Below are 25984 nucleotides of genomic sequence, written 5' to 3' on the forward strand. Positions count from 1 at the left end.
GTGAATTCACACTCTTTTCTAAATTACATGTACCTGCAGCCCAATGTGATACAATTAGGAGTTGATTATGTGTAAATCAAATGATGACAGCCTGACCGTGCGGCTGTCTGGCATGTTGTCATTCCCTGGTAGCCAATCCACTGCCTCGGGAGAGAGGTAATTGATTCCCAGGCCCCCCTGTGGGAATGCTGCTCCCCTCGTCTTGCATGGCACAGTAGCACAAGTATCCCAGACATGAGAATTTTCAACGAGCATATGTATCCACGTCATTATTTCTCCACGAACTTTGACCCTCAACACTTTGTATCTTGAAATTGGAGGATTTTAAGTCCTGCTGCACAGTGAGAATGGAAAATAGGAGAGACATGTGTTATATACATAAATGTCGACACAAATGTGCGCACGCATACATTTTGGCAAATTATTTGATTTTGGAAAGTGTTTTTTGTGATGCGTGTGTGTGTGTATGTGTGTTTGTGTGTATTTGTGGCTTGTGCCAAATCACTGACTTCTTTCTGAAGCCTCTCTGAAAAATTTATGAGATGTTGAACCATTGTGTCTCTGTGTGCACACCCTGATGTGTGTGTGTGTTTGCTAACTTCAAAGCATAAGTGTGCATGTTAACCTTTACTGTTTTTTTTGCTTTCTACCTGAAGCCCCAACACTCACTGTAATGTGACTTGTAGCTTATTATTTGCTCATGATATCTGCTATCAAACTGCATCTTTTGTAGGCCTAAAACATCAAATATTTCCCTATGAAGTGAACAAAATAGATGCCGACTGATGGTGTTAGGACGTGAAATGTCATGATACTAAAAGCTCTAAACATCCATATCAGTTAACTTTTATTCTCCAAAAAAAAATAAAACCTGAAAGCTAATTGGCTTTGATGACTGCATGTTGGTGCTGTCAAATACACAGCTGGAAAGAGAAGTTTGGGAAAGTTTTGATACGAATAGTTGAAAACTTTCATTATATTCAACAGGACAAAAAATCTTTACCCATTAAATATTACATTTAAACCAATTTATATCTATTTCATTTTCATTTTGTGGAATTTCAACACTAAAAATTGTAATTTTAGACAACTTTTTACCCTGTTGCTCTGCTACATTTCCATGGCTATAAGCTCTGCTGGAGAAAAAACCATACAATGTGTTGAAACATCTGCTCCTGAGCAATCAAGAATAGGAAATACGATATAAACAGAAACAGAAAAATAATAAGTGAGGGATTACACACATGGTGACCTGCGAGTGTGTCAAGAAAGGCGTCTTGTGAGAGCACTCCAGCTACCAGTGTGAGAGCTACGAGTGTGCTTCATTGAGGATTAGGGTCTTTCAGAATCACTCGTCCACAGATCTCTGCCAGTATTCCCAGTGAGACTGATTATCCGGGCCTGTCACAGACACAGAGGATAATTACAGGGTCTCCCTTAGGTCACTACTCTCTCCATGCCCCGCTGAATGGAAACACACTGCTGAGCGGGATGCCGGAGACGACGGGGAGGGAACACAGGTTACTCACACACACCCGCATAAAACTACGGACAAACAATTTTTCTTACTTTGTGTCTCTTGTTGCTGCTGTTTATGTCTGTCTACGTTCTTCCCACTACAGTTCTCACATTTCTCTCCTTATCTGCTACATCAGGTCTGTCTCTCTGTCTCAGACATGCTCTCAGTCTCAGTTAAGCCGTCTCCCCCCTCCGCTCGCTCTCTTTCAGGTGCTCCCATTCTCCACCCTTCACTTTTGTTTCATATCTCCTGTGTCAGCGCTACCTCTCCCCCTAGTGGCCTGTTCATAAATGACACAATGGAAGCTCAGGACACCAACACAGCACAAACTCATCCTCTATGCAGTCCACAGAAGTAATTGCTATTCCTGTTGGTGGGCGACTGAGATGTACAAAAGATAGGGGAAGAAAAAAAAAGAAATCAGCGAGGGATAGAAACTCCACAAGGACAAAGTGACACTGGAAGAAATCCTAGACCTCCACTTGTCCCAGAGCCCCTACAGGAACATAACACCAAAGCCCCTTTTCCTTCCAAAATAAAACTGCCTGCAGACTCGTCGAGGACTTGCCACAATAACACCACATGTGTGTGTTTGTTGAAAACTTTTCAAGGGTTAGGGCTAGATTTTGTTCATTGTGTGTATAACCACGAAGCAAAGGTATTTTTTTTGCCACAGAATCCTTGAAAAAGGTTTTTAAACTAAGGTTTTAATTATAATCTCAATCTAAATTGTCCAAGCTCCTGTTACCGTTGGCCAAGAGGATCGTTTCATTCAGTCAACACACTGAAAGAAATGAAAGCAATGACATCACTGTTGTTTTGTTCAGCATTGCACTGATAGTGGCTCTCATTAATAAATGATAAGGCGCAGGCTGAGCCAGGTTGGGTCATGGGGTGTTCATAGGATAGGTCTGACCCAATACGTCTAGTCGTCTGAGAGAAATCTATAAGAACCTGCAGCAAACAGAAACAAGAGAAAAGAAGTGAGAAAAAGAGAGCGGTTGTAGGGATGGAAGACAAAAATCAAAACTAAAACAAAGACAAAGGAAAAGACACTGCAGTGCATTAAAACTGTGTCCTTTAGTTAAAAGAAAATGCATCCTGCTCCATTTTGTCCTCTGTGACGAGCTTCAGAGACATTAGCAGCGTTTAGGATCACTTCAGAGCCAACCTTGTGCACCGTCCAGGACCCCACCCTCCCTTCATGCTCTCACTCTGTGTGTGGCTGCTTAATTATTGATGCTTATGTATTGCTGATTTTGGTCTTTGTGTTGTCCCCGGTGAATGCTCTAGTAAGGCGGATGGAGGTATTTATCTAACTCAGAAAGTAGGGCTCTATTCCTCATCCTGTCCACACAACGCCAGGCCATCCCAATGGATATGACCTCAGCACTGCCGCACCGAGAGGACGTTCTCACACGCGCAGGAGTGTATGTTTTCATTTACCACTGAAATTATATACAGGATGGTGCTCAGGGCTGTGCTTCAGTCTACAGTTACCCATGAGCCAGCACTGTAAGAAAATTAAAGTGGCTATAATGTGGGAAATTCATGAGGAAAACATACGCTGCTGTTCTTCTTATAATTCTTTTTATAATTTTATCTCATAATCTGCACTGACAATCAAGACCGGACTATCAAACCAGGCTAACCGGCAATGGAGGCCATTTTTAACATTTTGGTTTATGTTATAAAACCGTGTTGGAAATGTTTTCTACTAAATAAGTGATTTAAAATTTATTCATTTCTAACCACACATTAATTCACAGTAGATACAGTACTTTTGTTAAATCCACTTTAGGTCATGTTGTGATATATTGTCAACAACACAAGTACATTGTGAGTCATGAGTGCTGGATTTATGCTCTTGTTATGCTCTGAGGAAGTGCAATGGTGCTCTCTTGTGGTGAAAAGGCATCATTGCTCATTTCAGTGCCCATACTACAGTACTTATAGACTCTATACAGTTTATGCAAGTAAATGTCACAAATACACATTCAAACATACTTATATACTTATTTACACCGAGACCCACAATTAATTATTTTTTTTCTCCAGCCGTGAACCTCTATATCCTCTGTGCATGTAACAGTACACTCAAATATGGACTGTGTGTTTTGAATGTTTGAATTTACTTTGTTACTTTTCTAGTGTCAAAACCTCCTTTTGTTTACAGTATGTACAGGGGTGGATAGGTTACTTTAAAGATGTATTCTGATACAGTTACTAATTACCTAGTATTACAATATTAAAGGAATGTAACAGATTACTTTGGTTATGTTTGGATTACCTCATACCAAACATATGCAAATAAAAACTTGTGAAAAGAAATTTCAATAAAATGACTTTTATTTAATCTTAATAATGTAGCACAAGTATCCCCGACATGAGAATTTTCAACGAGCATTTGTATCCATGTCGTTATTTCTCCACGAACTTTGACCCTCAACACCTTGGACCTTGAAAATGGAGGATTTCATGTCCTGTTGCACAGTGAGAATGGAAAACAGGAGAGACATGTAATAGGAGAGAGTGTGTATTCAGTAAGAAATACACACTTGCGTATATGGTTTCACTCAAGATCAGAGTGATGCTGTGTGGGTGCTGTCATGTGTGCACATGTGCATGGTTACAGATTAGTATATCATTCTTTATTTTAAATTATATTTACTGTCAGTAATCCTCTTTTTTACTGAATGAATCTGAAATCTAATTACATCTTATTTTTTTCCCTGTAACTTTACCGGAATACAGTTAACTTTTTTTTTTTTTTTTTTTGTAATATCTTGATTACGTAATCCTGTTACATGTATCCCGTTAGTCCCCAAGCCTGGTAACAGAATGAAGCCATGTCATTTGTACTCAGTAACTGACTACATTTCAAAGTAATCAGACACAACCCTGAGTATGATTATTATTTGTCTTGGTTACTCTTCAAAAATAAAAAAAAATCATAACAATTAAATGTTTTATATCAACAGAGGTGATATAAGTGATGATGCATGTCAATTAAACTGCAGCTTTTGAATGTCACTGCCAATTAAACTTACACAAATAGGCAATAAAATGCTCTTTGAAGACAATAATGGTTATGTTTTGTTTTATAGGGTGTACATAAAGTAATTTTACCACCAGCCCACAATGGGTGCGCATTTACATTTCCTTTGTGCACTGCATTGTGGGAGAACACTAATGTCCTCCCACAGCACACTCAAAAATCTGTTGTTTTTGTCTGCACACTGTTTAGTATATTGTGTTTTCTTGTATGAGCACATACTCAGGACTTGATCTGTAATATGGATTTAAAATACACACTGGCTGTGTCCTAATTGAAAAAATTAATTACATGATCAATCATTTTGCAGAAATACTCCTATGACATATTGTGCCACATTGGTGAAATTCAATCTCTCATTCCAATGTGTATTGGCTTCATTTGTGTGTATTAAATCAGATACTGACATGCACTATGAATCAATACTCCGTGGTAGAACATCACAAGTAGAGGAAAAATACTCTCTGGCCATTTTGTCCCACAGGATTTCATTCTCAAAAGGGCAGTAAGAACTATAGGTCTCCTACTGCCAGTCTCTGAGATGTTCAACAGATCTTATCAGACAGATCTGGTTACACAAGCTGTAGCTCTAAGAAGGTGGAGGACCTCCAAAAACAATATTAGCAGTATTGACATCTTTAATGTGTGGCAAAGGTCTAATCCCAGAGGCCACTGCACTAATGGGGAAATATTGAGTGTTGCCAGAACAGAGGTTTTCTTCTAATCTGTCCATTATGTGCTTTGGACAACCACTTTCACCAGAGATGAATGTACAGAGACGGGTGGGAGATAATGTGATCAATTTTGATACAATAAAAGGGGTGATAACTCAAAGTCGGTCACACTCTCCAATGATTAGCTCGCTCCTGTCTGAAAGAATACTATTAAACTAAGATCTCTGAGCCATTTCCTCTTTCTTTCTACGATTTGCTGAGTAATCCAATCAATCCAAACCTCTTCGTCGTTCCCTATTTCATCCCTGACTTATTGCAACCCTTAACAATCTTTTGTGTCATTCACTCTCAAACATTTCCTCTCTTGAACCTTACCAGCAATCAACCGTTTCCCACATTGCTCGAGCATCCAGTCCATTAGGTCTGCAACTTTTCACATCAGGGCACCTAAAACAAAGCAAGACCAGTCTTTAGGATGCAGGACAGCAACCACCAGTCTTCATTATTTAAGCCTGCATACATAGCTTTGCACGTTTGACTAAATAAGGGAACTGGCGGGATGTGAGAGACAGTGAGGGAATTCGAAAGCAGGAATTGGGCGAGTGAAGAAGACGCATGCAGTTCTCTGATGCATAACTAAGACAACACTGTGGGCCTGTGGTTTAGCGGCACACAATGCTCTTCTTTAGCCCTGGGCTCTATCGGCGGGCCCTATCTCTCCTCCACATCCAGCCACTCTGGGTCCACACATCGGCCCAGCCAGCCAGCGGATGGCACTGTCGCTGGTGATAACACACTGCATTGTCTCTGAGTTTGGAACATGTTTGGCTACAGTCTTGTGTTGCAACTCCAACTAAAGCTGCTGTTGGGTGGGGAGAGGTATGTGGAGTTATGGAAAAAGGAACAACTCTGGGGCTAAAAACACATTTGTTATTTAGATATAGTTGGCATTGCTTTATCCTTATAAAATGTCAGGCTGGAAGTAATGATGAATTTCATTGTCCTTTTGTTTTATGCAATGTTTTATCAATTTGTCTTTTTATTATTTCTTTTTATTACAAAATGTCCTAATATTGACACATGCCCCAACCAACAGCCCCAAACCCAAAGATATTCAAAACACAGTGATTTAAAAAACAAAAAGAAGCAGATCTGTTCATTGAAGAAGCTGGAACAAGTGAATTTCTGTCCTTCAATGCTTAACAAATTACTTAAATAATTAATTGACTATAAAAACTGTTGAAGAATAATATTGTGTGGATGAGTTTAATCGAGTTTAATTAAGTTTCAGCTCAAATGAAGTCTGTGCGCTTGTTTGAAAATTGCAGTCAAATATCTGGGATTTCCTTTTTTCCCTCTCATCTGGACAAATTCTGCCCGCGATGTCAACCTGATCGTTTCTAACTTCAAAGAGACCTAATAATTGTGAAAATTCAGTAGTTTCTTTCTGGCACACACAAAGACTTGCTTAAATTGCTTTTTAGCCCAAAACCTATCTTAGTTTAGATCATAACCGTTTTTCTCTATATACTGAATAAGTTGGTTTAAAAGCACAAAGTTTCCTTATTGACTGACAGCCCCGGCAGCTGTGATATTATGAATTCAGTCAGTGAAAAGTGGCCCAAAATCACCACCCACTGCATAAGAGAGACCAAAGGTTCTGTTTGCTTACATGGAGGAATGGCATTTAACAGAGTAATGTGCACAGCCGACACATTGTTAACAAAATGAATTATTGTACAAATGATTACAGTTGTATTCTTTACTGAGCACTGATTGACCATACGATACATTCATCATGTTTTACTGTTTGCTTGATGATGGAAAAGATGCACTTATTTTTGTGATTAGATTGATTGTGTGTTTATTCATAAATTGCATGTAATTTGTTTTTTTACTATCGCCAAGGGGGTAATGTTTTTGGTTCAATTAGTTTGTTTGTTTCTTCTGTACGTCAGCAGGATAAAGGAAACAAACACTTGCCTGATTGTCACGAAACTTGGTGGAAGGGTGTAGCATGGCCCGGGGAAGAACCCATTGAAGTTTGGAGCAAATCAGAGGACGTATACACAAATGATTTTTTTCATAAACATTGCAAGATAAGGCATTTGGCCTTGGAGGAATAAATGCCACACATCTTAAAATCCAATAGGCGGTAGTAAAGGTCAAGAGTGAAAAAACACAGTCAAGTGAAGAAATACAATATCTTTATATCACAATCCACATTCACAGGTACCAGTAATCCTCTGGAGTAGCCTTAATGCAACTTTAAACCGAAGTGAGTCATTACGGAGCACTCGGGACAGTGTTTTCAAACACAACAATTGTAACATAACCACAATAGTAAATAAATGTAGACATACTGTATATAGTGGTTGTGCTTGCAGATTTCATACATTTCAGAGTGGACTGTTGGCCTGCGCTCTCTGAGTGCCTTTGCGGTCATTGTTGTTTTAAGGTAATAAGTATTCTACCATATGGTCAACCCTCATGGTATTTTTTTTTAACTAATTACCTGCAGCAGAAAGATATAAAAGGCAGCTAGTTTTTCTCTCAGTTTCACATATGGAAAACAATAAATGTCACAACTGGTGGGCTGCATTTTAAGTCAGTCTTATGCATCTTTGTTGTAAATTTGTGGTTGCTGTCAAACTGATATTCTACATTCGTGCATAATGATTCACTTTTCTGCATGAAACAAGTTAATAGACTGAATTGCTGTGATGTGGTGCTGACAACAACAGTCAGTTCTGTGTAGACAACTAGTGGTTGATTTGCATTGCAGAGTTTTGTAGCAGACTAGTTCATTTCTGTTTTCATTTTTAGCTGTCACAGTAATGTTTAAAGATATTAGTTAAACAGGATGGTCTGACTAGTGACATATATAAAGATGGACAACTTGTCAGCCTCTCAAGAGTAAAGCCAAAACATTTAGATTCCCCCCGGAGGTCAATCGCCAGAATAAAGCCTTCTTGGCTGTAACTCCACCACCATCCCCTCCGCCTCCCCATATGAAAGTCAGGTCACAAACATGTAATATGAACGTGACATGACATGCAATGTAGAAATGTCAATATGGTGTACAAATGTGAATGTAAGCTTGTAATTTGTGGTTGTTCTTAATAGGCTGCTTGGTGTTCAAGTTTTCATTTTTCAGATATGTTTGTTTTTAACAGTTGCTTATAAAAAAGTGGGTGAAATCATCATGATTGACAGCTGATCCTTGTTTGCAACTGAGTCAGGCCAGTGTATGGGCAGGACCTTGATCCTGTGGCTCCACCGCCCAATCACTACTGCCCAGCATCTGGCCCTAAATGACGTCATCAGTGCTTGTACATTTCTGTACAGCAGGAGGAAGTGGAGATGTGACTTTGCTGCTGTGCTTATTTTATTTACGGTGCCTGTTAGCTAGCTTCTTTGAGAAATTTAATCTATCCAACAATGACATTTCAACAGCAATTGATATTTTCTTTAGCCTGTGGTCCAACAGGTAAATTAGGTCTATGACTATTAGTGGAAATGTGGTTATTATATGAAAAATATCAAACATGCAATTCAATTTTATGTAAGACATGTGATGCAGGGATTTTCTACCCTGGAAGTCAGTGTAAACAAACATTTTAATTGGTTCTATAAACCTTACTTATTTTAGCAAAAGACAGACTTTGGTCTCTGACTCAAATAGTTTTTGAGGGCCTGAGGGACGGAGAATTTAAAATGAATGCAGCATTTTTAGAGACTTTGTTTTCTTGTCCTTCATTGTTACCCACTGTCATATTGTTCTGCATTTTCTCCCTACTGAGATGCATGCTGAGACCTTTCTACCCCTGCCTGTGACCTTTACAAATGTTGCCCTTTGCCGCTGCTTTGTGTAATCTGACCTTATTAAACTTTATTTCATACCATGTGTTCACAAGTGAGAGTCAAGTCCTCATCTGAACACCATGTCAGTGCCATTCTTCAAATGGAAACGAGCAGAGGCATGGGCGACACTCATTAAAGTCAAATTCAAGTCTAGTTAAGGAGTGAGACACATTACACAGAGAGACACAGAAAGAGAAAGAAGGTGAGAGCGAAGCAGACAGGGAACAAGGGAGCAAAACAGAGATGAAGGCTTTTGACAAAATTCCAGTACACAATGACTCATTACTCTACATCTGTGTGTCTGGCCGGGTGGCACATCTTTACGCCACAGCAGCTGCCCAGTGCAGTCTAGCCAACCTTCGATATGCTTTACCGCCCTGCAGGGTGGAGACATCATGCATAATCTGTGTCTCACTCTGTTTGTCTCTCAAGTCTCTCTCTCTGCAAGGTTTTATCTTCCTTTTCCCCACACATCACAACAAACATTAAAACTGAGGTAGTAATTAGGAGCGTGTGGAGGGCAAAGCGAATAGTTATCATGGGGAAATGTGCAGATGTTTTTAAAGCCATGCTCGCGGCATGGCTCTAGGTGGGGTAATGTTAGTCAGTCAGTCCAACACTCTGCTTTAGACTTAAGATTATAGGATCAGTTTCCCTTAAATACTGTATGGATGCCGCCATGAAGTTTCCTTTTTTGCTTCGGAGTTAAATGTCTCCCCAACTACTGACTGAATTGCAATTAATTTTGGTAGACATTCATGTCACCCATAGCATAATACATTTAAATATAGCTGCAGATCCCCTGACTTTTCATTAAAGTTATCATCAGGTCAAAGTGTTTATTCATCCAATACTAATACGCAAATGTTAGAAGGGTATAGAGCTGTCTCTGAAGAACTTTTGTAATGTATTATTATTTATCTATTAAGGACGTCCCATGCTGATTTAGACATCAATTACCATGGTAGAAACTTTAAAGCATTCTGGCCAGCCCTCACAGGCTCACATGCTAAGCTAAGATGATCAAAATGCTACCTAACATGCTAACATTACCTTCTAATCACAAGTGTGTTAGATGTGCTACTGCAACAAATTAGCATATTAGTCCAGCCTCTCAGAGCTGCTAGCGTAGCAGTAGATAAGTAGACTACTAGAGTACTTCTAAGATTAAAACTACATTAGTAGTTTGTTTTAACTTAAGTAAATAAATAAGTATTCACACACATATGTTTGGCTAAAAAGCTACCATAATAGAAACAAATAAACACAATAAACAAACAAACAAACAAACAACAACAGAACACAAAATAGGCCTCTCATTGGGGATAGTGGTGTACAATATGACAATATTGAGATCATTAATTTGACAAATTTGGCAATATCCTGTTTCCTGGGAGTTTTGGACTGTTGTTTACTGTTTTGTAAATGAAGCACTGCTGATTGCTTACAGCAAAATTAAATTCTTGCATCAGTGTGATGAAGCGTCTTGATTTGTCAGGTATGATTTGCTTGAAAACAATATCGCTGTCATTGCTGGTCACTTTATCTATAAATTCTGCATGGTGATAAACTGTATGTTGTAATCTCAAAGAATACACACACACACACACACACACACACACACACACACACACACACACACACACACACACACACACACACACACACACACACAATGTGATACTTTGGGTACACTGTATTAGAACTATCAACAGTTTCTGTGCCAAAAAATGTCATCCAGGCAAACACACACAACGCCTCTTAAGTACATACAAGTATGTGGTACGACTTTGAAAAATGGGCAGGATGATATTCACACTTGTTCATCAGTACATTTTTTTCTTAAAGGTCTCACTGAAAGAGATATATTTAAACTTCACATTAAAGAAACCATTAGACGTCCCTCTTCCTCTTTACACAGGCTCAAACCCCCACTAGGCTTTCAAGAAGGATCAAGGCAGAATTAACCAACTTCCTTCCTCATTATTTGAAGTAAAAATAGACCTGCCAGTGTTGGATTGGTAATGACAACAGGGCGGGTAACATTTTTTCCCCCTTTATCCAATCATGGTCTGGATGTCCTAGAGGACGGCTGACAGAAAGATGGATGAATCTTTTGAGGGTTTGATGGCTAATTCTATCGAGGATGTAGTCACCGTCTTCAAAATGCAATTAAAAATTCCTGCTAAAATTACTTACTGTGTCTTTTAAAATGTACTGGTCCCTTAGTGATCTCATACCAGTCTGCAGCTCCACTTCAGTAATTTCAGACCTTTACTCTGCTTATGATTTGCTGAAATTATTTGGTTCAAAGGGTATTTGCAATTTAGTCCAGTTTTAGGTTCTGTACTTTGTAGCATCATCATTGAATTATGTGATATGACCAAATTTAAACCCACCATGATGTCACCCATTGGTTTATGGACTGCAGTTTTGAAGCCATGAGTTTACGTTACAGCCAGCACCATCTTGGTTTGTTGGAGCAAGAACTCACCTAACAGCTAACAGTGTTTCTGTTCAGAGGAACATGAAACGGTAAACAGTAAGCTGCCGTTTAATGTGAAGACACAAGTTTACAGTTTGGAGAGTAAAGTACTTTGACTTTGGAGTTAAAGACACTTATCATCAGCTTACAGTTTATCAAACTGCTGTCAGAGATGAAAGTAACCAGATACAAGCAGGGACCCATAGGGTTGGGTACTGAACTCCAAATTACGGTACCTGATAGAGCTTCTTTACAGTAACGGTACAGAGAGTTACAGGCTGGGCACACTGGATGCGTGTGCAGCGCTGCTGCATGGAGTTACCTCTTGCTTTTCATTTCGGCGTCCATGTTAACAGGTTACACTGTTCACACTGGATGCCTGAGACGTGCTTCTCACACGTGTCAAACGTGGTTTCTACGTCGCATCATCCAGAGATTCGGAGTCTCGCCTATTTCTACCGTGACGTAAGCGCGGTTCTCAGCAAAAATCGACCTGAAAACATCCTGTAGACAGTCATATGGACATCGTACCAGCATTTCACTACAGTTTTAATGTCTGTATCTGTAAAATATGCCACAATTCCCATATAAAATCTGCATCACTCCCATCGCAGGAGAGTTTCTGGGAAATATATTAATCGTTTAATATAATAATTTGTTTCAAATTTCCAGCTCATGTACTTACTTCTACTTACTTTTACTTTTCTCTACTTACTTTTTAAATAGCAAGAATATATCAGCCGTATTGCAGTTTCACTAAATTATTGTCTCCGATCTAAAGTCATTCTCCTGTAAATTTAATGGATTTGCAATGAACCCCAGTTCACTGCGTTGAGCCACATTTGGAGTTGTGTGCCTGGCAGGCCATGTGGGATTCATGCTGGAGCTATATTCAGCTCAGCTGAAATTGCCAGACTTTGGTTTTTATACTTGTATTATTAATAATATAACTTCATCCATCTGAGCAGAAATAACAGTTTAGAGCCAACAGAATATAAATTACGAGACACGTTTAACATATGACTCTTGACTCAGGTCTGGACGCAATCTTATTTAGTGACATGGACTTAACAAAGACATTCAACAGCTTTTCAATTTGAACTAATAGTACAGTGCTGACAAGCAGTCTGGAGGCTCCTCATGGGAGCAGCACAGTTGCTTTTTCATCAGATGAATGATGTGGGTTTAAAGAAATCTCTCAACTGCTATTTAGTTCATTTCCCCATCTGCCACAAGAAACAAAGCTCTGACCTGAGGGCAAACAATGAAATGCAGCGTAAGTGGCTGGTAGACGCTGTCATGCATCTCCACAGCAGTGTTTCAAAATCACTATGGTCTCAAAAAAAATGTGAATTGTTTTAATTAAGACAGACAAGTGTAAATTTTGCTCAAATCTCCTTAAATCCAGCATCCCTCAGTAAGGAACATGATTTAAAAAGACCATTATAAATGAGAGACAGAAAACAACTTTTTAAATATACTGAAAATGCATGAAAGGCTTCATTATCATTGTTTGAGATGAAACTTTACTCAATCCCATGGGGAATTTGGAATCTGGCAGCAGCAAAACTAGTAGGATTTATCAGAAAACAGAACAGGTTTAGGCACCCAAATACAATACAAACAGGTGTGAGGGGGCTATATGAACAGATGTTGTTTATGTCAAAAACAAACACAGTGGAGGATGATATGAGGAAGGAGTGTTATTGTTATCATGTATGATTGCATTATAAACTTTTACAAAGACATATTTTATATCAGAGTTTTAGATACCAAAGTTTTGTTGTCTATGTTGATTACTACTTAAAAAATGGGAATACAAATACGATGGTAATATGTGCTCTTTCTGTTGCTTTTGCTGTGCTTTGTATTCACTTTGCAGTGGTGACAGGTGAACTGAATGTATTCAGTACTATTTGAATTACGTAAAATTGAGGCATCTTTAAACTGATAACTGTTTAAGGCATTATTCTGTAGTGGTATGAATTAAGAAATAATAAGTTGAAAGACCAAAGCAGGTATTTTAAGCTGAAACATGATCTTTTTCCTAACCTAAACCACAATGTTTTCAACATCCTAAAAAAATGCAGATTTGTAACATAAAGAAATATAAAGTTTCAACATTTGCAAACATTTATTCAGGCGACTGGGTTGTGTTTGGATCTTTGTATTGCCATCTGTAATGTATGTTGTCTAATAGTCCGAAATATGCATAAATATATTGATTAGTCAAGAGCCTGTTGTTGCAGAGGACCATCCAGGATATTTGGTTATTTCAGGTCAGTACAGACGGTCTGCTTCAACACCTTCCCATTTGCAGAGACTAAAGGGCCATTTAGAAATGAAACATTCTGTTGGTGGGTGGAACGAATGAGCACCAAGAGACCTTCATGCTGCACACTGGGGTGTTGAAGCAGATGCAGAATATCACCATAGAGGGGGTGGAAATGTTATTGAGGATGGAATTTGGTTTATTGTTTGTCTCTCCTGCATCCCCAGCATCTCAGACAATAGAAACTTTATTTATTTTCCTTGGTTTAAGTTTGGTTGAGATCCTGCAAGCATTATTCCTGTGCAGTCTCCTTTCCAAAAACAGTGTGCTGGCCACTGCTTATATAAGTGTTGGTTGTAAAGAACAATATCCTCTTGTACAATATGTTTTATTAGTCCTGTCCAGACTGTTGAGGATATGCACCCCCAGGTATTTGTAGAATGGCACCATGTCCACCTCTTCACCCTGTATTTTGACAGGCGTCACAGACTTCCTACTCAGTAATAAGCAGTAAAGCCGTTGTAAGTGACAACCTTCATTCCAGGAGGACAAATTCTGTCTTGATGAGGAGCCACTTCAAAGGTGACAACTGCCCGAGAGGATGAGTTGTCACTGGATTGTTTGAGGAACGTTAGAGTGACAGCCCATATGTGGTGGTTGTTTCAATTGCCATCTCAGCCCAAATGAACACTTGCAGCACACACTTGTCTGTAGCTTTCCAAATTGTTTTCCACCACCACACACCAAATATAATAGCTTGTGGAACACAAGTAAAACATCCAGGCAGAGTTCCAGACATTTGTAGGATTCAGAGGAAGCTGCATTAAAAGTACCCGGGTGGTTGGCAAAAAGCTTGGCTGAATTGGTAATGTTATTTTTAATATTAATATTGCTTCTATTTTTGATCTCATAAAATATACAAAATAATCATTAAAAGCAACTCTAAATTGTTCATTGATATATATTTTACACCAGCAGCGGCAAGCACAAAATGAGATGAAACTAAATGAAACCTTGCAACTGAAGCCTTTTCTTCAGCAAAAAATACAAAACATGTTTAGCTTTAGCTATCAAATGGGAGGTTGTAAGGATGCTGGTGTCTGTCAGATACTTCAAGTAAATCCAGCTCCAGCCACAGCACCGTAATGAAAAACAAAGTGAAGAAAGACGAACTACCAAACACAGTGTGTGCAGGGTTCACGGGCTGGTTGGGTTAGGAGAGACCAAAAAAAAACAACATTTAGATGTTGGTGAGGGTTAAAAGTTGCACCTACATACCACTTACACTGTATCTTTATTCAATAGTATTTTGTCTGCTTGTTAACAAAGTTGAAATAGACGAGTAATCAAGAAAGAAAGCAATCCTCAAGTATTATTTGTAAGTTTGAACCTATGAAGATGGCTTGATATACTAGTCTCATTGCAAAATGTATGTAAACCTAGTTTTAGAGTGTCTTCATCAACAAACCGAGGCATCAGTGGTAGCGTCATGGTAATGGCCGTGGTTTGTAGTGTCCGCAAGGCTGCAGCTGGACCCTGCTCAGATCAGTAAGCCTAAACCACCAAAGCAGCTGCCAAAAAACCTCTGGGTTCAATCACACTTGTGATTGAATGTAACAAACAGCTCGGGTTGTGTGGGTTTATGTTTTTTGTTTGTTTTTCTCAGAACAATGAGGGCTGCCAGTTGAACTCTGGCATAGTTTTTGCAGCACTGATGATGCAGGATGACCCTCAGGGTTCAGTTAAGGCAGTGTGGATTCTGAGCAGATTAAGATTCGGTTTAGGATTCAACAGAATGCAACAGTGAAATTAACTCTGACGCAACCCTCATTTTGCTTTCCAACTTAAAACCTGGAATAATAGACTTTTTGAGCAACTTGGGGGCAGTCCACAACAGTGATATATTAACACCTTATATAGTTGATATGCCTTACATTTTAGAAAACTGTTGCCTATTTACAGTTCCAATCATATTCATGCTTCAGACGAAGTGTAAATATAACATTCACTTGCCTTTTAGTTATGTCTCCACCTACTCCCGAGGGAAATGTCTGGTTCTTTAGCTGCTTAGTGCTCCACTACTTTCACCAGCTAGTTTGCCAACTTTGTCTGTCTGCCATTTGGTGCTGGGCAGGTAGTGTACAGTGTGTTTATCAGACAGTTTTCAGAAAGCAGCTGCCTGCTGCAGCTGGAAATGACTCTAATGAGAGCAGGGAGAGTGGACCAAACAGTGAAGTTGCAGGTCGTTAAAGCAAGACAACAAGTTAAAAAAGATAAAGCTTTTCAGTACTGAGGGTAACTACTAATGAGGGCAGCTTTTATTTGTAGATAGTACCACCACATTTAGCATACTGCTAGATAACAAAAACAGCCAAATTTATTGTGGCTTTTTTTGAAATAATACCTTGTTCCACTTTTAAATTGCTAATGATTTTCTTTTTACTTCCAACACTTTTTTCCCCAGAATATATAACTAAATTACTATGTGTAAAGAGTAAACATGCAAATTCTTTTTACATCCATAAAGTGTACATTAATAATAAATTACGTAGCAGAGTCAGTCATAATCAGGGCAAGCATCTGTTTCCATCGTTTCTACTGATTCCTTTAGCACAAGATTGATTTCAGAATGTTGTTTACAGGAATGAGAGTCCCCCTCCATTTAATTCAGAAGCGGTATCTTTAAACAACAGGCATTGTTGTTAGATCCGGAGTAAAACAAATAGACAACTTGTTAAGTACAGCAGTACATGAACAACAGGCAGTGTTGATCACTTGTGTAATGAGCGATGACCAACGAGAGTTCATGAATAAAACACAGTGGTGTGTGTGGAACTTGTAACAAAATATCACACAGCACAACACAGTGTATGCCGTTACATGCATACAGATTATGTTTCCGTATTGCAGAGCTGACATGAATGTTGAAGGCTTTATTAATTATCTGTGTTCGTACGAGAAATGTACTAAAAATAAATGTAATTCTTGTAGAAGAATAATTAATTCTACATAGTGAGATCCAAATGACAGGGCAAACGCAACAACATCTTTGTCATGAATAAATATTTTACGACAATTTCTTTTCATAACGAATTCTCATTTACCCAGATCTGAGCTGCCTCATATATTGATTGAGTTAAATTATGCAGATGCCTAGTATAGCATAGTCCTATGCATTTCAAGGCTGAATGTAATGTTATGTTGGCGACAATAATGATTAACGAAAGTGATGACACATTTTCTGTTATTTGAGGCATCTGTATTTCTGCAACTCACCGAAACCTAAAAAACTTTCTATACCTTGTATTTCTGTTTTCTGACATTTAATCATAATGATTTAATTGGAAGATACACGCAGGAGTTGGTATGCTTTCATTCACATTCACTTCTGTTTCACAAATACATTTACCATTACACTTTTCTCTCTGTAATCCCAAATTAAATGCCATACGTATATATTGTTTTAGGGTCGGAGGTTCTTTAAAGAGCCAACAACTTGTTATTGCCTTCTTGCTTGCTAACATGAGAGAGATTTAGAGTAAATATTTGTCTCTGATATCCAGTTCCTTAGGTATGCTCCCTAAGTAGGGAGAGACAAGTAAACTCAATATTGAATCCTAGTTTGTTCTTTATGGTGCCTCGAACAGGCTGCATGGGACAAGACCAAAAGATGTGCATAAGGGCTGCCATTAAGTACGGAAGCCCTAAAGGGCCATGCATTCATACATTTTATTTCCTCCGTTTTCCCGTGATAATGAGTTAATTTCATTTGTTTTCCTGAGATCTCGAGATAACGAAACTTTGTTTTCCCGAGATAACGATATAATTAATTCAAGATCTTGAGATAACAAAACGATTGTGTAGTACAGTATATTAAATCATTGCAGGAAACATCATTCAGTGTAGCAATGTCAGAGGAGCAGGAGCATATCGATCACCGCGTCACATATCTTTTCAATCAAGGCCTGACACAGGCTGAAATAGCATTATGCCTTGCTATAACAGATAATATACACATTAGTGTGCGTAATCTAAAAAGACGGTTAGCAAGGCTTCAGCTATATCGGCGGCGCAATCTCAGTGAGCCTGATGTCGTCGTTAACTACATAGCTGACCAGCTACGAGGTCCCAGGCGTCTCCATAATCTCAGGCCTATCATATCACAGTCATTATCTCGAGATCTCGTTATCTCGGGAAAACAAAGTTTCGTTATCTCGAGATCTCGAGAAAATTAATTCCGTATCTCGGGAAAACGGCAGTTTCGAGATAATAACTCGAGATCTCAAGAAAACAAATGAAATGAACTCGTTATCACGGGAAATGGAGGAAATAAAATGTATGAATGCTTTAGGGCTTCTGTAATTAAGTGTCCACATCGTCTCCAACATATGTTCTGAAGTCCAGTCTGTTTTAATTTTATTTTTGTGGTTATGAAGAACCTCATACACACCTAGAATAGTACCTTTAACCTGTTATTATTATCATTAAAGTCAATGGATAAGGTGCCAGTGAGGCTGACATCATTTGAACAAGAGCACATTTTGTGACTCATATCACTTCTATAAAATAATGCTTATGTTTGTTAAAAATCAAAAATTTAATGGGCTTGCAAAATCCCTGGCATCTTCCTTCTATGCAAAGAGATGCAAATTGGCAGCCTGAGGCTTTAAATGTTGATGGCATCACAGGTTTGGCCTCAAATCTCTATTTCTAGATTTTGGAAACATATACACTAACAAAACTGACTGTGACAGACACGAGGGATGAAAACCACTGATTTCTCTGCTGGCTCATTCACAGTGTAAACATTTTGTTCTGGTCTATCTGATTGCTGATTCAAGTTAACTCTTCTAATTGAAACTGTGGCATGCACTTCTGTCTGTTTAGGTTAGTGTCACAATGACACTGTCCAATTGAAATTAGAGTATTGTATCTACTGAGCTGTTGTTTTCTCAATTCATCCAAGATGCTTTATAATTAAGAGGCTGTACATGTACATGTAGATGTCACATGAGAGGGTCGGTGAGGTCGTGGGGTAATTGATTTAAGGTTAATTCATTTAGTTGAGGTCATTCATTCATCCGCTTATGCATGTGACTCAAACAGCTCTCACTTGACTACCGTGTGACTTTGACAACCACCACCATGCAGCAGTGGAAGACATATTCAGATCATTTACTTAAGATAAAGGACAGATTACAGTCCTGCATTCAACACTGTACTTAAGTTGAGTACACAATTATTAAAAGGACTCATTATGTAGCAGTATGGTCCCTGACAGTGTTACATTTTTACATATCATGTTATTAATATTCAGGAGAACTGCATGGCAATACCATAGTAAATTTACATTTTTTTTTTTTCAGTGACGAGATGAGGTACCTTGATCAATCACACATTTTGTTTACTGCATTGCCAGTGAAAATGATTCCCCCGATCTGCGTATTTTATTCATGTTTTTTCAAGGTAGACTCAACGTAAAGTATATCAATACCATGATATAAATTATAGTGAAAGAAGCGTTTTTTTACACATCACCCTTCCCAACTGATGTATAAACATTTCAGATATCAAGGTGAATGTAATAGTTAACCACAATATTTAGACTACTTTATGTACAGTTGAGTAGTTTAAGGTATAACAATTATTATATTATAAAAACTGGTCGTATGTTTTAAGTTATTACATTATTAATTAAAATTAAATTATTAAATTATTATCTAATTCAATTAGATAATATCCACCTATATTGGACTATCACAGATTTATCAGTAACGGTGTATATGTTGTCAATATCAGCCGATATGAAAACTTTTTGGCCTTATAGTATATAGAACATAGTGGAGAAAACAATGCCCACAGAAAAATGACCCACAGAGGTTTAAAGGTGCTATATATGACATTCAGCAACACCTAGCGAGTGCAACATTTGCACAACAAAATCATAACAGCTAGTTAGGGGTATTGGGATATGGGTGCATATATGCGCGTGCCAGTCCAGCTACCAAAACAAAAAACAGAGAAGCTTGGATCACAACACATAGGGGAAGTACGACTCAGTCCTCTGCTCAGGATGCCATACCCCACTTTATCTTTACATAGCAAATAGTGGCATGCTGCTTTATTAATGTTCAAAGTCTGCTCCATAGAACCTTTAAATACCTGAGACTCTCCACGAGCCAACAGAAGTCTCTAATGAACCGTTTTGGATGAGTAGTGAAATATCTTTTATTTGATAATAGACCAGTGGATAGTTGATATTCAACTAGACAGTATTCCAATCCATCATCATAAAATCGCATATTTGGTAGAAGGCCAACAATGCATCAACTTTTTTTTGGGTGAAATAAAGAGTTATCTCCTGCTAAATTCACGACAAATTGACTTTTACCCATAAAATGTATTTTTCAAATATGACATCTCAGTCTTTGGATTTCTCTACATTGATAATCCTTAAGCACATCTTAATGAGATACACTAATCACTTGGAATAGAGGTGAGATTAGGAAAAAATACTCAACTCTGCTACAAAGTTCCCATCACCCTGGTTTAAAACCAGTGCAAACAGCTCTCCTATACAGCCATAATCTACTTGTTGAAAATCTACAGCAACATCCTTTTTATTCAATAGCTAAGATGATTGACATTCCCTTCCATAGCTACTGACAACATAAAAGCCAGCCTGCCAGTAAATCGGCCAACACTTCTAATTCCTTGAAAAAACACAACAAACATCCCTCCACATTGCCCTTCTAAATGCCCGCCGTCCATCCCCCAGGATTTAAGCGGCCCTAATAACAAGCAAACCAAGGCCATGAGCCCCCCGATTATTCCATCCCTTAATTAGAATTCTCATTATTTACAGAGTGAAGGGAAAGGCTCTGCAGTCACATTCACATCAAAGGCGTCATCTGAAGGCAAAGATGATAATTAGATAGTCTAATCTGTTCTCTGAAGTGTCTGTTCCAAATCAACATTTCTGGAGTGTTTGTTTTCCTTCCCCCCTCTGCCTTTGCTTTGCTAAGAGACTGATCAATTAAAAAAGATTCACTGGTGACTCATTTCCATTCTGCCATATGCAGCTCTTTTTTCTTTGCTCCATTATAGCTGACGAATGTGATTTCTATGTGTTCCTCTCAAATTTGTTTTCATAAAGGAGGCCTTAGAATAAATGAGCGTCAGTTGTGGGTTTGTAAAAATGTATGAAAAAGTGTGTTTCAGGTATATACATGCAAAAAAAAGTTGTCCTTAAATCTGTGTCTTTGCTGCATTGTATCTTCCCTCACTGGTATCAACAGATGGCACTGTTTCCCTGCTCAGGGAAACACCGCCCTCTCTCTCTTTCTCTCTTCCTTTTTCTCTCTCTTCGTCTCTCTGACTCTTTGTCTGTCTCATTCCCCTTTTCCCATTTACTTAAGCAGAATGAGGGCACCGGAGAATCATTAAGTGTAACCGCTACCTGAGATTAGTGAGAGGGGCTCAAATGAAGTGTCACTAATATGAGGATTACAACAGCAAAGCCACCTGAAGTCCTCTCGGATCTGCTTCTAAACATGAGACATAGAATGTAGCGGTGAGAGACGTGGGGGAAGCGTTTGCAACACTGACGAGATAACACTTGTTTCCTGTTTCTTTCTATTTATACTTGTACTTTAAGAAATGCACCTAATGTGGAAGCTTCATAAAATGAAATATAAATCTAACAAAACCTAAAAGTGATAACCTTTCCATGATATAATAAAAAATGTTGAGCGTATAACACAATAACCTTTTACATCTAATTGAACAGGTTATTACAATTTGCTCCTGCTTTTCATTATGATTTTATTAACTTGACATACAATTTTTGCGGCAAATGAAGTCTTATTCTCACGTCCATTTTAAGTATTTCTCAGATAATTTCTTGTTCAGCATTTCATCTCTGTATGTGAAAGCAAGGACATACAAATGCAGATGTATGCATCTATTACTGTGGTCGAGAAGTGTCCAGGTGTTTCTCTACTGCACAGGTGGGAAGCCAGTGACTGGGATTAAAAAAATGGCAGTGGACATTTTCACCAGGCCAGCCTTCGACAACCAGCCCGCAATGACTCCACCTGTTAACACGCTCCTGTTCCCTGACTGCTCAGAATGGGGGTGGGTCGTTGGGGGCTAGAATAATCAAAGTGGGGTACTGACATATCGCTCTTGTTCTTGTTTTTGTATAATGGGCTGCTCAAGTCGTCCACAGAGCGACTTGCCCCCTGGAGATTTCTCCTGGTAATCCTGATCAGCCATCAGTCAACTGCCAAGTCCGATTATGACTGTATCTATACGCAGCTGTGGTCCCAGTTTGCAGACTCAAACCACAGTAAAACCACATGTATTTTCACTGAATTTTTTTCTTTTCTTTGTTTTAAGCCCACACAGAAGTACAAATTGTACACCCCCCCACTAGCTTCCAACCAGTGAACACTTCGAGTAATGTTAGATGGAAACCAGAGGCTACACTGATGAGAGCAGAATCAAGGTCTCCGCTGGAACACCTGGACTTTTTAAATTATGAAAAAAAACAAAAAAACATCACAACCACTCTCCATGAGCCAACAGAAGTCTCTAATGAAGCGTTTTGGATGAGTAGTGAAATATCTTTTATTTGATAATAGACCAGTGGACAGTTGATATCTAACTAGACAGTATTCCAATCCATCATCATAAAATTGCATATTTGAAAGAAGGCTAACAATGCGTCAACTTTTTTATCTCCTGCTAAATTCACAACAAATTGACTTTCATGTATCAAACAACATACATGACGATACCAAAATATCTTTGATAGGCCAATATTGGACGTTAATATAGGCCAACCTATCGTCTGACCTATCTAGGCTGACTGTTAGTGACTCCCAAAATGACATCACCATTCCCATAACAACATGACCGTTGTAGCATACCATCGACAGGCGTGCTGAACCTTTGCTGGACAGTCAGTTGGTTAGGTTTTCGTATAATGCGCCTTCATAGTCAACCTATATGGTCGTTTTTCTGATGAGGACAGGCTGGTGAAAAAGATTACTTTATGTAAAAAAAGGAAAATTAAAGATTAATTCCAGTTTATCACAACTTGGGTCTTCTCTTTCTTGTTCGGGCATCATTCCATTGGTAATAATAACAACATTGCACCCCTTGGAGCTCTAAAAAAGAAGTCTTACAGAGCAAGAAACAAACACAGAGAGGATCAGACAGGATTTATACAAACCTCTAGGTTTACTTATTTGGAAGAGAAAACTTAGGCCAACAGTAAAAGGTATTACTCTAAATGCCTTTTCTAAACACATCAGTGAACACACTTCACTGATTTCCTGGTTCAACTTTCACGTACTGTAGTTGTGCACACACCAAGTTTTTATCTGTGCAATGTGGGATAATAATTGATGTCACTTTCAGTTTTGCCTCCAAATATAGTGGTTTAGATGATCAGTCTTAAAGGTGTAATATGTACATTTAAAATGTCTAAAAACAACGACACATTTGTTATGTATTTTGTAGTTGTTTACTTATCCCAAATGTATCCAGTAATGGTCAAACCAAGATAATGGAGCATTTCATTTTATCTCCTGTAAAAGATATAATATCCCCTTTATCCTTCTAGTTGCTGTTACTTCCAGGAAAACAATGGAACCACTAGATGAAACACGATAAAGTGAGGGAGAAAGTTGGCAAATGTGACTGAACAAAACATGAATTAGACTTGAAAACATTCCCTAACTCCTAATTCTTCCGCTGGTCATCACACCTAAACCACGCCCATAGCTGCCATCTCTAGCTGCCAGTAGTTCCTCGCAGGATGCTGAAAAAGACTGATCCTTTACAGAAATTAAATTCTTTTACACCTTGAATCTTCAGTACTGAAAGGTACTTTAGATGCAACTGGTTTTTTTTTGCATTTGCTCTTCTTTTCATGATTGAACTACTCCTGCAGATCTTTTACCTGTTTGGTATGTGTTCATGGACAACCATCACCCAGAAATCTCATTGAATCAGTTCATGACAGTGCTTTCTGGGAAAATAAAAAGCTGTGAAAAGAAACATGTGTTGGAACTAAAACTGAGTTCTTATTCTTAAATCATGAGCTCTTGTCCTTGCTGCGCTTCGAGAGGGAATGCTTTAGTGAGATGATCAATAAGTGTAGGCTGCATCAGCTGGAGAGCACTAGAAGGAGAGAGACAGAGACTTGGAGATCTTCAAAAACTAACCAAAAACAATGTTTTATTTGCAAAGGATATTAAAAGAGAATTTTTGATGGCTGCGCTCACACAACAGGCTACTGAGAGTCTGGATCCTCAGTTAGCACAGTCCACATAACACAGTATCGAGGGCTGTGAATTGCTTTCAAGTAAATAAAGCTTTTCAAGCCCAAGAATTCATCAAAATAGAGAAATATTTCTGAATAATGATGCTGACTGAGGACTGGGAACTGTTTTGTTTTTATTTTTTTGATTTTTTTTTTGCTGCATTTTGCCTTCATTAGATGGAACACGAGGAGAGAGACGGGACAGAAAAGGAAAGTGCCATTTCTCCATGGCTGGATGTTATGCGGTGCTTGTACTGTAGCAACTAGTTCACTCTTCTGCTCAGGAAACATCCTGCTGGGAGATTTATACTGTATTTCTTGAGGTTAGGGCGGATTTCATGTGTATAACTCAGGCAGTATTCAATATATATATATAAAACATCTTATTAGCTCGATGGTGAAATTTATTTATGGTGCTGCACATTACTGTGAGAAACACTGGAGGATGGGCCTGCTTTAAGTGGAGTTCTGTAAAGTTACCCCACACTGAGAGAGTCCAGGTTGCAGGTAGCTCAGCAGGGATCAAAGTCAACACGTACACTGAGGTTTTTTCTTCAATTTGCCTGCGCTGGTACCATCGGCCAAACAGAGTTTCGGACTGCCTATTCTCTTGCTCTTTCAATTGCGTCTTTGCCATCTTTCCTTGGGTAGAAAGTGTTCAAAGTACTCATTGATTGGTTCTATCAAAGGGAATTCCTCACATCAGGGAACATAAATAATGGAAAGGTGTGCAACGAATGGCTGGAAGGAATGTGAACTTTTCTCTGTGTCCAATTAATGTTTTAGCTGACTTCAGCTAGGGGCAGGTTCACACAATCAAGATAACAAGGTGTTCAACTGAAAAAGGGACAGCTGCGTCACAGAGAGGGAAGCAGTCACAGTAACAATAGGGAATAGTTATATATGGATCTACTCTGGTGTGTGGCCACAGATTTGAACAATTGATAAAATGACAGATTTATATCAATGGGCATTTAGTAGACTTAGTACAGTAAATTCAATTGCCAACAGAGGTATAAAAGCAATATGGTATAGAGATGAATTTTTAGGTGTGTTTTTTTTAATGTAATCAATGAAAAGTAACATCAGATTATCTGCAAAAAGGAAAAGAATGTAACTACTAAGACTATCTTTTAGTCTGGTCCACTGTAGAAAGTAGAACACAGAACACTATACGTCATTACAACCACAGCTGTGAGCATGAACAGCAGCAAGGCACATTTGCATAAAAAAGATCATTTACATAAGTCATTGTACTAGCTATTTACTTGAAGTCACATACTGTGCAATCTAACTCTAACCTACTTTTGTGCAAATACCCACGAGTTTGGTGTGTTTTGTTTATTCTAAATTGCAGCCACATTAGAAAGGCTATGACAACATAATGCACCAGCGCCATTATACAAACTCTAATTGGGCAGTATAAGTCTCTCATCAGCTCGGCTACTTTAGAGATGCATCATACTCATAAAACAAGAATTACGTTCAAAGTAGGGAAAGAGAAAAACGAAATAAAAACGGTTGTTTGGACCTCATGTTCCTTCAAACACAATCTTAAGTGCACTCTTTTAACACTGGCCACTTGGCTGATCCACTCAGATGAGGGTCTAGAGGTTTTCTAAAAAGAGTCTTGACATTTGTGGCACCAAAATAAGAAAATATATGGTATTTCTAACATGAGTTTCAATATAGTGAAGACTTCAAAGTTTAAAGGAAAACAAAGAGGCCACAGTAGAGAAAATACAACACGTAAGAAACCGTCATCTTCACTTATATGATTTT

The 25984-nt window shown here is 38.5% G+C and overlaps 1 long non-coding RNA gene across 1 annotated transcript in view; it reads right to left on the bottom strand.

Annotated features, from left to right (window-relative positions):
- The window catches only part of LOC311256379, a 90333-nt gene that overhangs the window by 42875 nt on the left and 21474 nt on the right, over positions 1 to 25984 (bottom strand). The window contains exon 2 of the long non-coding RNA XR_014622490.1: positions 5624 to 5695. This is a non-coding gene — a long non-coding RNA (uncharacterized lncRNA). The remainder of the gene's footprint in view (positions 1 to 5623; positions 5696 to 25984) is intronic.

This window comes from Pagrus pagrus, assembly GCF_965226575.1.
Source record: "Pagrus pagrus genome assembly, chromosome: 1".
Lineage (NCBI taxonomy): Eukaryota > Metazoa > Chordata > Actinopteri > Spariformes > Sparidae > Pagrus > Pagrus pagrus.